This window comes from Emydura macquarii, unplaced genomic scaffold (assembly GCF_026122565.2).
Source record: "Emydura macquarii macquarii isolate MOO-44397 ecotype Brisbane River unplaced genomic scaffold, CSIRO-AGI_Emac_v2 contig_2768, whole genome shotgun sequence".
Classification (NCBI taxonomy): Eukaryota; Metazoa; Chordata; order Testudines; family Chelidae; genus Emydura; species Emydura macquarii.
The window spans coordinates 43,223,321-43,239,186 of NW_027132905.1; the positions used below are offsets into that span (position 1 = coordinate 43,223,321).

At 41.4% G+C, this 15,866-nt stretch overlaps 1 protein-coding gene across 1 annotated transcript in view; it reads right to left on the minus strand.

Annotated features, from left to right (window-relative positions):
- TTLL10 (tubulin tyrosine ligase like 10) overlaps window positions 1-15,866 on the minus strand; it is a 152,773-nt gene that overhangs the window by 109,443 nt on the left and 27,464 nt on the right. The window contains exon 2 of the mRNA XM_067566656.1: window positions 13,092-13,178. The gene's annotated coding sequence lies outside the window, so the exon portion shown is untranslated. The remainder of the gene's footprint in view (window positions 1-13,091; window positions 13,179-15,866) is intronic.

Sequence of the window (15,866 nt, forward strand, 5' to 3'; positions counted from 1 at the left end):
CCAAAAAAAGGATGAGGCAGATCAGATTCAGGCCCATACATCTCAATTTCTTAAACACTGCTCTCCAAAATCCATCTGAAATCTCCATGCTGTTGTAATTGCAAACACAGTGCCGGATCTAGAGTGCATTGAAAACCATGGAAAGACTCCCATGGACTTCAATGGCTTTGAAGCAGGCCCTAAATCACTTGATAATGGATCTCTGAAAGACTGACAGGGTCTGATTCCCACTACACTGCATATTGGATTGTAATTTTTACATAGGCAAAGCAACTGCAAAATGGGACTAAAATGCTACCAGATCAGAATGGGAGCATTTCAATCTGTTTTGCACTCATGCAAATGGCTGCCTAGGGTGAAAGGCAGGGGAAAATCAGACCCTGTTACTGTATCATACTTCCTTCCCACAAAGATTACTACTGTAAGACTACAGGTGATGAAAATCTATAGCATGTGATTCTAAACGCCGAGGAAGTTAAATAATTCTCCTCCTACTCATCTCACAATAAAATGAAGCTTTTGATTCTAACGAACATCCTCATATAGGGTGTGTTGACAAGCGCTTGAACCTTGTTCTGAGGTAAAATTACTCATTGGTTTGTGCTACTGTGATCATAATATTCCTGCCCTGCATTACGTGCACTGACTGCCTATATTATTATTGTTATTATTTATTGTCAGTGTATATCAACTGTGGATTGTGCTGAAATTTGCACAGTCATGCTTTCCTATCCTTCAGTGGTCAACTAACATTTAAAAGGCACACTACCTGATGAGTATCTCCTTCAGAACTTCTTGTATTCAGAAGAAGACCTTTCTCCACGCCACTCAATCAGATGTGGTGCTACACCACCTCTTTTCTTAACGTCCTATTTCCAAATCACTGTCACCAAAACGAGGGACACACCCACAGCCTAACAGCATCAGGCACAAGACAATTTCACAATGCAAATACAGTAAAGATGTGTCAGTGTTTCTCTTCTCTTTGACCCACTGCACAGAAGAAAGAAGTCCAGAATCTTAAATGGAGGGCCCATCCCTTGGTTATGGGCATGATGGTGAAATCACTGGGTGAAATACTCTGTCCTGTGTCACACAGGAGGTCAGATTAAATGATCATAATAGTCCCTTCTGACCTTACGTTCTATGAATTTCTGAAATAACATGAAACACAGGGGGAAGCAAGGAGCTGATAAACAGATCAATAATATCTCATCTCCAGGCATTTTGCCATGCAGTTTCCTATGTGTGCACTGACTGCCCAATGCTAATTTGCCAACCCACTATCCTTTCCTCATTTATAGAGACCCGCTTTCTTGTGTAATGACCATAAGAAGTGAATTTATTACAACTATGGGGAGAAGGAACTCTCTAAGTTATCTCCATCTCTGAATCTCCCACAGTGTTCAGTTCAGGACTAGATTAAGACATAGGATTTTAGGCAAGGCTCTATAGTGACTATCTCCTGTTATCATGCAATGAGATCAGAATCTCGTCTTTCATTTTAAAACAAAAATATATTTCTAGGGATGCAAAGAAAAGCTTGAAAATGTGACCTGAGTGTAAATGATGCCTGCCTGGGTGTATAGAAAAGCTGAAGAAATAGATCCAAGAGGTGTGAACCATTCCATTTGTTTTAAGTCTGCAACCTGCTGACACCCCAAGGAGAAGCGATGCTACATCCTGGGGGCAGAGCCACATAGGGGAGGGATCATGGGGGACCAATATAAGGTCCCCATATTACCTTAATTCAACCCTGGTTCTCTTAGCTATGCAGTTCTTCAGGGCAGAGACTGTTTTAATTTGTGCACTGAGCAGACAGTCAGCAATAAACAAATAATACCAACAAAGAGAGTGAGTGTGCGGGGGAGAAAGAACTTTCTCACCATGAAAGTCTCCAGGAGATGTGTCATACTAAGCAAAGTCTTCTGATGACAGGTGTAGTGTAAAAAAGGAACAGGATGTGGGCATTAAGTCTTCATTCTGCCTTTTATGGTTTGTGGTGGGGACGCACCAGCAGGGTGAGTAGATTGTGAATGCTCACTTGGCTCCAGTATCCTTGATGTGAATGGAAATGCAAATAAAGAGAATCTTTAGCAGATAGCCATTTGGCCTAGATAAAGACTTCAAAAGCTCGAATACCAGAAGCAGCTATTGTACCTAAGGAAAATTATATCTCAGGGTTTCCCTTGACATAAATTTCTGATGCCTGGAAAAAGAGTATTTGAATGATATCCCTGGGAATGCTATGTTCTCCAACATGCAATGGATCAACAACCAATAAAACAAAAACAAAGGCAGTGAAATGAGTTTTCAGATACAAATGGACAAATCAAGTTTGCATGGATAATTCAAATGAGGAAAGTAACTGGTGGCTCACTGACTCTCTGCATTTGAATGACAAATAATGCAAAAGAATAACAAAAGCATATCTCATGACAGTGCAAAGAAAATACAAGTCTTTGCCATCTGAGTATGTTTCAGAATCAGTACTGATGGAGGGTGACTTTTTAAACATGTTCGTGCTAGATTTCAGTCTGAAAAGGTAAATAATAAAAAACCAAGACACTCCTTTTTTTTTTCATCCAATTCAAACATCTCCAAAAAGATAGTTTTGTTTTCTGCTCCAATATGATGCATCTCCACTCAAACTGAAATTGTGGGCCTGATTCTGCTCCCACTTACACCTGAGTTACTTTGACCAGGCCACTGAACTAATGACTTATCTGAAAACTTGGACTTGATTGTGTGTGGGCAAAGATGATTATATTTGTCCAGGTGGAATGTGAAGATCCCACTGATCTTTCTGGCAAGTGTAGGAAAGCTGCAGTGTCCTGACTGACATTCCCTCTCAGGAAATCAAGTTATAATGTTCAGGCCGGATAGTGTAAACTGGCAACATGGGGTTGTTGTGAGCAACTACAATGTAGGGATTCGACTCCCACTTGTCCTGTATTTTATTGTGCACCCGGGGTCTATGGTTACGAACCAGTACACAGTCACCAGGCCTGATGAGAGCCCCACTGGACTTGCGATTATAAGTCCCCCACCCTCCTGGCTCCCTTATTGGCCTGCCCGCCCTGTCAATCAGGCTGACCTGAGTTTGCCTTTCTCCCCTGGCCCTGGGGGCTGTGTCTGTTTCAGGGTCCTGTTTCCTCCAGAGATGGCCAACTAAAAAGACCCACTCAGTTTCAGTAAGGGGCTAATAGACCCCTTACATTAAGCACATGAGGGTTGCTTTTTTTCTGCACTGTTACCACTAATGTCAAACTCAGTATTTTAAAGAGCACTTTGGAGTAGCTGCGTTATGAAATGTATAACAAAAAAAACAAACTGTATTCTTAAGAGCAGTAACTTCTGCATTCTTAGGCTGCGAGAACTGTAAAATGAAGCTGAAAGAGTTGCTTAGCCTAAGGATCCAAGAGAAAACATTCAGATTTATTTATGTTTTAGAAATTAATTCTGGGTTTTGAATTAGCTCTTAAATATATCAATATAGGTTTTTCAAACCAAGCATTCTGCATGAGAGGCACACTTGGCAAGAAGAAGGGTGACATCTCTCAGCCTACCGGGAACGAATGGACATTGATTGTTCTTTCCTGTTAGAATGATTTATAATGACATGGGAAATTGTATATCAGTCTCGTAAAGACCAGATGTCAGCTTGTCCCAGTGACATTTCACTCAAAGAAACTTCACCCATTTTCCTTATTACGACATTCTGAAAAGTCCCCATGGCATGAATAACCTCTCTCTCTCTCTCTCTCTCTCTCTTTCTCTGTCTAGAAAATCTGGAATATATTGGAAAAATAAAGGGTTTAATTACAACGTGTGGGCTGGTTCTGATGGTGCAAAGCAGCCATAGCGATGGCTTAACCAACTACCTGGAAAATCCCCCAGTGTAGGGAGAATCCCTGGGTGACATAGAGATGCCATCGTGGCTAAGCCTCAGCTTTACTTCTGGCTGCTGGTGCTGGGGTCATGCGTGGAAGGGAAGAGGTCACAGCTGGAGCCCCAGTACTGTCCAGAAATCCCCAGCCATTGGAACAACCTGCTTTGAGGCTTGGTAACGACGATGATCTGCTTCCACCCTTTATCTTTATTCTACTGGCTGGCTTTGGAGGATAGGATTAAAATTCAAAATGATCTGGACAAACATCAACAGTGTAACACTGTTGCAAAAAAAGCAAACATCAATCTGGGATGTATTAGCAGGACTGTTTTAATTAGGACATGAGAAGTAATTCTTCTAGTCTATTACATGCTGATTCAGCCTCAACTGGAGTATGGTATCCAGTTCTGGGCACTCGTATTCCAGGAAAGATGCGGACAAATTGGAGAAAGTTCAGAGAAGAGCAACAAAAATGATTAAAGGTCTAGAAAACATGACCTCTGAGGGAAGATTGAAAAAATTGGATTTGGTTAGCCTGGAGAAGACTGAGCGGGGACATAACAGTTTTCAAGTACATAAAAGGTTGTTACAAGGAAGAGGGAACAAAAACATTCTACTTAATCTCTGAGGATAGGACAAGCAATGGGCTTAAATTGCAGCAAGGGAGTTTAGGTTGGACATTAGGAAAAACTTCCTAACTGTCAGGGTAGATAAACACTGAAATAATTGCCTAAGCAGGTTATGGAATTTCCAGCACTGGAGATTTTTAAGAGCAGGTTGGACAAACACCGGTCAGGGATGGTCTAGATAATGCTTGGTTCTGCCTTGAGTGCAGGGGCGTGGACTAGATGACCTCTCAAGGTCCCTTCCAGTCCTACGATTCTATGATTCTAACCTAACAAACGTCAGCAGGGCTTTCATGGAGGTTCCATGAGATCTAGTAGTTAGACAAGGGGAATGAACTACAGGATTCCTGGATTCTTTCACTGTCTTTGTCCTGGTCTCCCCTGGAAACTCACTCTGCCTCAGTTTTCCCAGCTATAAAATTAGAATAACAAAACTTAGCTGCTTCACAAAGGCCATGTTTGCACAGCACGCTGAGAGCCTCTGGTAAAAAAGTGCTCCAGGAATCCAGAGGGCTGTAATTTCTAACAGCACTCTTCTTTGAAAGCACCATCCCAGTTAGAAAAGAGGTGTGGGAAAGTCTGCTAAATACGTTGTCGGGAGAGGATGTAACCTGTGTTTTGGTGACAGCTGGCCCAGCCAGTGGCTTTAAATACAGCGAGGGAGCAGGTATTGTTAAAAAAAAAAAAAAAAAAAAGGCAGTAGTGGTAGGGTTAGCATGAGCTTAGTCATCAGCACGGGAAATGAGTTTTGAAACATCTTTCTCTTTCCATCTACTCTGTGCTGCATGTAATTACAGGGAACAAAGCAGAAAAAGGGGCCTTTTCTCAGGAAAGAAGTTGTGAGATAGACACACAGGAGTAAACTCTGCCTTGAGATGCATCTGCCCAGGTGCAGTCAGTGAAAGAACAGCACGCTCATCACAAGCTGTTATAGTCTAAATCAAGAAAAGACTGTGATAGGAAGAGGAGATCAGAGCTGGTACCATCAGTGTTTTCCTTGCTTCACCATAGCTGCTTTTCTTTTCCCCATAAAGCAGACAGGGAAATGGCCACAAGGGTTCCAACATCTTTTCAAAGCCTTAAATGGTATTCAGGTTTTAATGTATCTAAAAATATTTAACATCTGTCACTTCAGGAAATTGAGGTGGGGCGGGGAGGAAGTGAAATGGAGCACACAAGCAACATTATCAGCTTGTGTGAACAGGCAACCAGGGCCCAACTTCCCTGCTGGTGTGGACAGCATGGAAGTCATTTGATGTCTTTAGGGCTCTCGACTGGATAGTCTGCTAACTCAAAGAAGGGGCTGGACTTGGATGGCCTTCATTGCCATTCCTGGGCTAACCAAAAGCAGGTGCAGCTCCATTGGCATCAGTGGGGTAAGTTCAGGTTTTCACACATGTAAGTGAGAAGAGAGTTTGCTCTGTGATTTGAACTGGGACCTCCAAGAGATCAGTGTTAAGTGCCACCACTAGACCAAAGGAGAAGCCTTTACTGATGCAACAAGTGGTAAACATAGGCCCCTCTACTGTCAGCACAGAATCTTTGGTTTATACGTACTTCGAAGTGTTAGACTACAGTCCTATGGTTTTCAACAGACAATATTCATTTGCCTGTTAAAGTGAAAATGAGAGCTGTCTTAGGGTTATGAAACATGACCAGAAAATGCATTCTCTTATTAGCTGTCACTTAGCATGGGTCCAATCCTGCACTATTAAAGACTCTGGGAGTTGTGCCACTGACTTCAAAGAGAGCAGAACTGGGCCCAATATGTCTGAAGATTGTGTCTTTACACTGTACAGCTCATGCTTCATCTGTTGCTTCTCCAAGGGTAATTTCATTGCACACTCGTTTATATACAGCAAAACCCTGGGAACTTCAGATTATCTGAGGAGGTGGCCACCATGATGTGAAGCCTGTGGTCAGAGTGCCCTGACAGCTGGACAGACAAGCAGATACCCATACTGCCTTGCTGCAGGAAGAAGACCCTACCAGAAGAGCTGGAGGAACTCTTGCAGATCTTCTAAGTTCCAAAAGAATGAAGTATCAAGGACCCCAAAGCACACATCTTCACCAGATCATCCCCCTCCAGAGTCACACTACAGGACCTGAGCTCCCCACAGAGCACAGGTTATCTCAGAACATCACCCAGATGTCATTCATCTCAGTCCCCATGGAGAGATGCCTGTGCTTGGAACCCCAGTGGGATTTAGATGAATGAGGTTTGAATCAGTACATTTCTACAGTATTGAAGTGGAAGAATATGCGTCATTCCTCAAACTGCCCAGTGATTTATAATCTATGAATTCCTCCTGTGGCTGACAAAGGGTTAATTCCAGATTTCTGCATTTTGCTAGTCTTAAAAAGATGTTCAATGCCCCAAGTCCCCATTGCCCACTCCTAGCAACGCTGCCTCCGTATCTGACTTCACCTGAGGTAATTGGTCTCCGAAGGACAGGAAAATGGCATGAACGTGTCCTGGGCTGCAGGGTGTGGAGAGTGGAGAAAATTAACACCAGTTCTTTTTCCATTCTAGTTATGAATTTAATTGTTGCGCAGAGGCTGAGCCTTACATCATCTGACAAATGGGTTTTATTTTTTAAACAAACAGATGGGAAGACAGTTCATTCACAGCCTTCGCTGTGTAAACATAACTTCCTCGGCAGCTTGCATAAATAAACTATTAAGATGAGATTTTCCTTAGATCTGCAGCACTTTTTGATGAGAAATTTCACAAAACAGCCAGCACAACCCAAATGAGGCCAGAATGTAGATTCATGCCACTCTACGCATCAGCAGCTCAGTTCAAAGAATGTAAGAACTAAACCAAGCCTCCATCTGAATCTAAATTACACCTTCTGTGATGTTCTGCAGACTTTCCTCAGCTCTGTTGTTCGTTTTTGCAAGTCTCTGCTCTGGCTGAAGTACACACCGTGTATATCTGGTTCCTCAGGGCTAGATTGTGCCTGCATTGTGTATGAGGAGGTGTCCTCCTAAGGAGAGCTCCTGGAGGCATTGTGCTGAACACAGTTACCCATGCTATGCCCTTTTGTAGGGTGCAATATGAATTCCTCTTGCGTGGGACCAGTCCTCCTGCCTGCTGCAGTGGGGGAGATGAGGAGTCACGGTGCTCCCGCAAGTCCCACCCCACCTCCTTTCAGAAGGCTAGCGTGGCTGTCATTGCTAGGCATAAACATTCCTTGTGTTCCTAGAAGGCTAACACTGGGATTAAATCTGGTTCTTGGACACAAGTGCAAATGAGAGGGGGAAAGCCTCTTCATTTACTCTTCTTCACTTATGAACCTGTCCAGAAGCCAGATACCAATTTATCCTTTCATTGGTTTACATGGGATATTGCTGCAAGCTCCTGCTTCTTCAGAGGCTTTACTGGTAGCAAAACGTTCTCAGCAGAGAGTGAATGCCAATGGAATTTGGCTCACCAGAGCTGATACTCAGAGCACAGAAGAAAGCATCTCCTGACATGCTTTTGGCAAGATATTCTGATATGGGATTAAGGAGTGGCCACTGGCAGAAGACTGCCACCACTAAGTCAAAGTGGTGCTGGTTCATACGAGGAATTCTTTATCGTGTAACAATTGGTTTTGAAGATGTGATGCCACTGGGGCCAAAAGGGGCAGTAAAAGAACTCGTGAAAAATAAACACCTGGGCTTCTCTAAATTGCTGTTTTGTGTGAGGAGAGGGTTAAACCTGATTGAGCTCTCTGCTCTCCTTGGATCATTCATTTGAGGCCTGATCCAAAACCAGTTGGAATCAGTACCTCCACTGATTTCATTGGTTTATGCAAACCATGCCCTGCACCTTGCATCCCTCACCCATACTCACACAACGACAAACCCCACCCCTTTAATCAAATTAGCCTTGCATGACTTGTAAGCCTCTGATGTACTTGTAGATTTTGCTTTGCCTTTAGAGATCAGCCCATGCAAATGTAAGTTAGGCAATAACTCATTTCAGCATCCCTCCTTAACCAAGCTAAGAGGGTGATTTTTCAGTCAGTCAGAAAGTTCTATATAAGAATGGGGTCTTTAACATTAATAATTGTGGTTATTTCTCCCTTTCTCACAAACGAGATAATATAATCCACAATAACGACAAAACCCTGCCCTCCAATCCACACACCTTGACTTTGGTTGCAGTTGTGCATGCATATATCTAAGGGCAAAATTTGGCTCTGAAATGTATCATTATTGGCATCTGAGAGTTTTGAGATCGCAGAAATTCTTTACCTAGAAAAATCAATGACGTACAGTACAGTAGAGCCAATCTGTTTGATGAAAACATGCTAACTATGTTGGACGGGCATACAATTTGCCACACCAGTAAAGCAGACAATGTTAGTAAATTCCACAGAAATGTATTTATTGTAACTATTATAGTCATCTGCTCTTGCAAAGAAACAAACAGCAACAACTGCAAAAAAACAAACAAACAAACAAACAAACCAAACAATATGTAAAAAACAAATCAGGAGAACCAGAAGCAAGTAATTTAATAATCCAGAAGGGAGAATAAAAACCCATGTTTTAGTGCCAATAATTTCTGAAAAAGCTTAATATGATTTGAGGAAAATGAAATCAGAAAAAAGGAGTGAAACAAAGGAGTGGAGCAACTGGATCTGGATCATTTAATTCCAATTTTTCACTAAAGCATTCGGATGAGAGATGAAAATTAATTTCTAAAAAATTGCATCTAGTTAATTTCCTGTGTCTCTTCAATTGTGTTGTTGCACCAATGACATCCATAGAGCCCAATGCTGAAATCCTCCAACAAAACTCTGCTCTAGTTAACTGCAATGAATAAGGGTTGTGTGAACCTGGATAATAGGAGTAATTCCTATTGACTTCAGTGGGAGTAATTTGTATTCTGTGGTGGGACAATAGGCTTGACCAGAGTGAGACAAGGAATACTTAAAGTAAAATCAGGGCCAGGTTTGCTCTGTGTATATTTGGAGCAACTCCACTAAATTAATCCAGATTTACACCGATGGGATTGAGAAAGTATTTTTTCCCCTTTGCTCTTGAGTTTTCTTTCGCTCTGTAATTGAAACCTGAAGGAATATATGACTGTGTAAATGTGATGGGCCATATTGTGCTATTAATATTGAAGCAGAATTCTCCACTGAAGTCAAAAAGGAGATCTGCTGCAAATGGCCTTATGTTTTGATATGATCCAATAAAAACCTGGCAGTGTTGGTTAAGGAGAAAGCATCACCCGGAACCCTGAATTGCCTGCCTTGTGTCGGTTTATTTTCGAACCTTAATGTCAATTAAACTAAGCAATTTGTCTTTAATAAGAGCCTTCTTCATGAAATACAGCATGTTAGAACATGCCCATTTTTATAATCTCAGTTGCCAACTTTCAAATGGCTCCTGTAGAAAGGACACCGTGGAATATGAATTCCTTTTGTAGCTGGGGCAGGCTACATTATGCACTTCAAATCATTGTCTTTAGAATTGTCAGAAAGGGTGGGTGTTGGCCATCTTGGAAGCTCTCTGGGTGAGTCATTATTACACACAGGATACCTAGATGACCTTGGCATGCCCTTGCTTAGCTGAGTTCATTAGACAAGCCAGGCTCTGTGCTGCTACTCCTCCCATCTTATCTCTTTTTTGAAAGCCAGTCATTAGTGATAGGTGCTATTGAGCTAATTGAATGCATAGATTTTAAATTGAAAGCAAAGAGATTCCTAGCTTCATTTTAATTTTGATGGCTGATTATACTAAAAGGTAGAAAATCAGGAAATAGGTAGACAGGAAAAAAAGTAACTTCTTTTTACCTGAATGTAGAAGGTCAGATTCTGACAACTTTACTCAAGTTGAATAGTACTTCCTTGATTTCCATGAGACTACTTTCACAGTAAGGCTGGAATTTTCAAGGCCAATTTAGGGGATTTACCTACACAGCTCTCAATGAAATTAATGGGAGTTGTGTGGCTAACTTCCCTCATCCAGAGGTTCTCAAACTTTTCCATGCAGCTACTTCTTCATCCCACCAGAACCCTCCTATAATCCTCCTCCAACCTAGAAGGAACTATCCAAGATCCTCCTTCTCATTTAGCAATATGGAATGGCCAGATGGTTGTGCCACCTGACACCTGTTTGCTCCCCTATCTGGGGGTTGTGACCCCTCGATTGAGAGCCCCTGTTCTAGTAAGCTTTGATAACCTCAACCAAAGGCATTATTCAGTGCAAGGAAAGGCAGCAGAATCTTATCCTTTGAATTTAGCTGATGATGAGCAATGAAGGGCTTCTTTAAAAGAGGTGGTGTATTACATAAGGCTGTTAAACACTACAGTCAGTAAGTACTCAGTGGATGAATGCCATCGGTCTCAAGTTACTTTGAAGTTCACCATATTGAATCTGATTCTGATCTCATGTTGATATAAATCAGGAGTAACTTTACTGGTCAGTGGAATTACAGTGTGATAAAGCCATTGTCAGAATCAGGCGCTGCGTCTTAAAATAGCCTATGTCCTTAATGTATACTAGGCTTTAGTACATTAAGAACATAGGTCCTAGTGTACATTTGATGGAGTCTAAACTATTGATATGAACATAAGTAACTCCTTATACAAATTGGACCAATTCAATTTTGATATACGTTCTATGCAATCTGGGGTGATTCAATAGTTTTCATGGTGTCTCAATGTAGAACTAGGTTCACTGTCTGAAATTCATTGCAGGAGCAAATATATTGAACACAACAGATTTATGCATGGGATGAACTGACTCTATACATTTCTGTACTTTGAAATATCAGTCTTTTTTTGGTTAAAAAAGAAAAGGAGGGGGAACATGGGAGGATGCAGTCGATAAGTCAAAATGGCAAGCAGATGCAGTTAGGTGGAAACCAGTAGACAGACACTTGTACAGCATGATTTCGGTATAGCTGTCAGCACATGTATCTTCCCATGGTGAAGGAGGTAATCCATGTTTTTTTCACAATTTTCCTGCTGATACACTTGGAGAGCATGTTTCTGGTATTTTTCTATTCTCTTTTTGATTGTTTTTGGAGTCACTTCACTTGTTGCAACACAACTGTCTCAGAGGAGGCATCCTAATTGGACTCTGAGTTAATGCCTTTTCCCTCCACTAGTCTGAGTGAAAACAGCTATGCCCCAAGGGAGTCAGTGCTATTCTCCTCTCAACTTCCTGCAGCTCAGATATGAGATGTACCAGCTAACCAAGTCTTTCTTGCTTGCTTGCTTGCTGTGGCTTTTTCTATTAACTCACACCCGGTGAGGTGTATGTATATAGCATGAGCCTGTGCTCCAGTCACAAACTCACATTTTTATGCTGGTTGAAACATAGGATGTAAACATTGCTCCAACCAACATCCAAAAGGCCTGAGCAACTGCTCAGTCATACCCAAATTTGCATGAACCCCTTTGGGGCTGTAAACTCTCAGTCATGTGCACAGCACTCTTCACAAGCAGCCCCATTCTGCTCCCACTAACTAGTTGGCAGAATTGGAGGCAGCTAACCATTGACCATATAGGAAATATCCAAGTAAAGGCAGGATCCTCCTCTGTACTGAGTGGGGGTTTTAGTGGATAGAAAAAATTTAGGGGAACACTTCCTTCTGACCCATCCTATGCAACAACATGGATGGATTTCAATGGAGTCTTCAAGGGAGCTCTATGTAGCCTAATTTGTTCCCCCACCTCAGTACCAATCTGCTGACTAGAAGTATGTGTGTGGGGAGGGGGAGAACAGCATTCTGTCCTAGGCACTATCTATGCCAGGGATACACTCTATTCCTTCTTAAAAGATGTGTCCGATTATGCATCCCCTGTAGCCCATCCCATAGAATCTCGCCAGACTTGTGGAGCAGAGGATGCATTGGTCAGTGTTCCTGGTCACTCTCATGACTTAATCTTCCCCTGAATTCAGAAGTGCAGAATCAGACTCATAATAGCACTGAGCACGGCAGGATTGGGCCCACACTGTAACTGCCATTCAATCTTGACTTGCATGGCATTGTTTGTATTGTGTGACGCAGCACAATCGGGCTGATGTGATAACACACACAGCAGAAAATGGCAACAGATTAATAGAACATAGCAAGCCCTGTGAAGGTCAAGATACCTTTGAAAAGAAATTACTTCCATTTCTGGGTTAGTTACAAGAGATTGTTGATTTCAGATATTAATTTGAGGTGCATTTTTCAATGATTAGGTCTCCACAGAGCAGTGGATAATTTGAATGGGCTCCAGAAAACTCTGCAGTTAACTCATTAAGCCAACACTCCCTGCTTATGGACATTTTAATGACTAACTGGTTAAGTAACAAGGTCACAATAGTTTATTAGTAAGAAAAGCAAGAGAAACTGCATAGGCCTGTTCAGTCCAAAAGCAACTCTCAGCCACCATTCACTTTCCTGCAGTTTCTGTTCTTTTATTTCATCATTTGCATCTTCTGACTTCCATTTATAACTTGTTTTGCTGCTCCTGTTTCCCCGAAGGTACCTCATCTCTAAGGAATGAAATGTTTTGAACTAATGCCTAGAGGACCCATGCTAATTTGTTTTATGGCCCCTTTCCCTGAGTTCTTACCTCCTATTTTCTGAAAACAGAAATTCCTTTTTCTCCCAGATTAGCTGTTTGGATCAGTGAGTTGATAATGTTACAGGCAGGCAGCTCCTACACAAAGGACACAATGGACAAAATTTATCCCACAGACTAAGGGTAACATTTGCATAAGCATTTAAGTGACTCAGGAGTACAGCTAGGCAAAAAATAAAATAAAATAAAAAATTGGTGAATAAAGATGAAGTTTGGGGTTGACTGAAACTGTTGAGTTTCATTTGGTGAACAGTTTAGTCTCCCCCTCCCAAAAAAAAAAAAAATGGGTGGGAAAAAAAATTCTGAACATTTTCAAAATGAAATGTTTTGACTTTTTGTCTTGAAACAACCTTTGGTTTTGGAATTTAGCTAGATTTAACTTAAAAACAAAACAAAAAGGGTAAAATACACCCAAAGGGGATTTTTGGGGGATTCGTTTCAGTGAAAAAAACCCAGAAAATTGTCATATTGAGCCAACCTGAAGCAGGTTTTATTTTATTTTTCAGATTTTTCAGTTCAGACATCAAACTGAAAAATCCATTATTCACCCAGCTCTGCTTAGGAGCCTATGTTCTATTTTCAAAAGTACCATAGGCACTTAGGAGCCTAAGTCTCATTGAAAGTCAACGGTGTTTAGGTTCCCTAAACGCCTGTTGCTTTAGAAAAATAGCACTTAGGCTCCTAAATCACTTAGGACATGTTTACATGTGCAGCAATGCACGCTGTTGGGGGTGTGATTTCTAAAACACATGAACATGTTGGGCTACAATTGGTCCATGTAGACCCTGCTGGTGTAGTCCTTACGGCCAGCTTAGCCTTATTTTTACTTAGTGGTAATGCAAGGAACCTACAGGATGCATCCTGTAAAACACTGACTTAAACCAATGGAATTAAGCGTCACTTTGTGCACTTTAAAGGACACTAGTGAACTTTTAGTGTGCACCTAGCAGGGTCTACATGGTCCAATTAGTGCACAACATGTTAGTGCGCTTTAGAAATCATACCCCCATAGTGCACATTGCCGCACCATACAGACATGCCCTTTGGTGCGAAAACTCCTAAAATTCCAGTGTAACTCCAGTGACTAAGGGTGGAGTTTCAAAAAGTTAAGGGAGTAAGGCAACTATGCCCTATTTAATTTCAAAGGGAATTGGGTATCTTTCTTCCTTAGGCAAAATTCTATCCCCTTTGGCCCACCTGTGTGCACACACAGACCATGTGAGAGTAGGAAACTAATACACCAGTTTAACACACAATGACCCTCTCAAAACAACCGACAGACACTTTTGCTAAGAATTATTTTCAAATCACGCATTTTCTACCTTCCAATTAAAGAAATAATATGGGGCCAAACTCATCCCTGGTACAAATGACTCAAGTAAAGTCAACTGAATTACCTGGGATGATTTTGACTTTAGAGCAACGAATGAACAACCCAGGACACAACTGTCGCCCAGCAACCCATAATCATGTCCCACTGATTACTTAAAAAACCAAAGTACCTCTTTTCCCTTTTGCCATTAGAAGTAGGTTGAGTACCCAGACGATGCTGGCATTTCAAAACTACCTGAAGGCTATTTGAGAAGGCAGGTGTTCTCAAATTGGATTAAATTGCATTGGGTGTATTCTAATGATTTCACACCACCTAATTTAAATCTTTAGTGATTAGAAAAAACAAACCTATGTAAAACCAAAACAAACATGTAGCTTAGTTGATTATAGTAATTCTGAAGACAGTGGAGAGGGTTCTACTGGAAGACCATTCAAAGCATCACAACTCTAATTGTAATTGCTTTGTGAGGTGTTTGCCTTGTAATTCAATTGAAATAAGATAATTTTTCCCTTATGAATGCTTGTATGTGGTTAGACCCAAGTACTTGAGAATTGTGGCACGTATACTAGGTTTACATAATCTGTGCAAGAGAAGGAGCCCTTGTTCTTGCATTCTAGAGTTAACAAAGGAAAATCTAATTTCTTTTTCATGTCTTGTGCTATGCCCCAGTTGACTGGGAGTTCCTTAAATCAGGGGGCTGAGACTCAATCATTAGCTTTATTGTGTGCATTATTGATTGTGTCTGTTCTGTATGGGCATCCCAGAAATGCTAGCTAATCTCCCAAAATCCTGGCCCAGCATGCACTGGGCTCAATATAAAGCCAGGCATGGCTCCTCTGCAGGCATCTCTTCTTTGGTTGTTTCAAAGTCCTGGCCAGGATTATGGAGAACATAGCCCTGGGGCATTATGGATGGGATTTTCAAAGGCGCCTAAGGCAGTTAGGCACCCAAATCCAATTGAAATGGCCACCTAAATTCCTTAGGATCCTTTGAAAATCTCATCCTATATCTTGTTTTAAGAAATATCCCCACTTCTGCTTAGCCACAGTAACTCTAGCTAAAGGAGTGGGATTTGTTATAGACTGCCATGACCCAAATAGTCTTCCAGCCACAACAGGGAACATACCAGCTTCTCTCAGAAATGATGATCAAAATACTTGGAGCAAATATTCACATTTGATATGAATTTGCACAATTAAAAAAAAAATTATGGTACAGTCTACCCCTCTGGGACACAGTCGGCCATACTCATGATTAATAGAATAAAATAGCACCATGCACTACCTTACTGTAGATAAGCTTGTCTTTCACTTCTAAGATTGACTTTGTTCTTCTGAGTAAACCACAAAAGGAGAAAGAAATGGCAGAACTATCCCATCTGATGTCAGTCACAGTTATTAACCCTGGCAACAATGTCACTAAAAGGGAAAGCT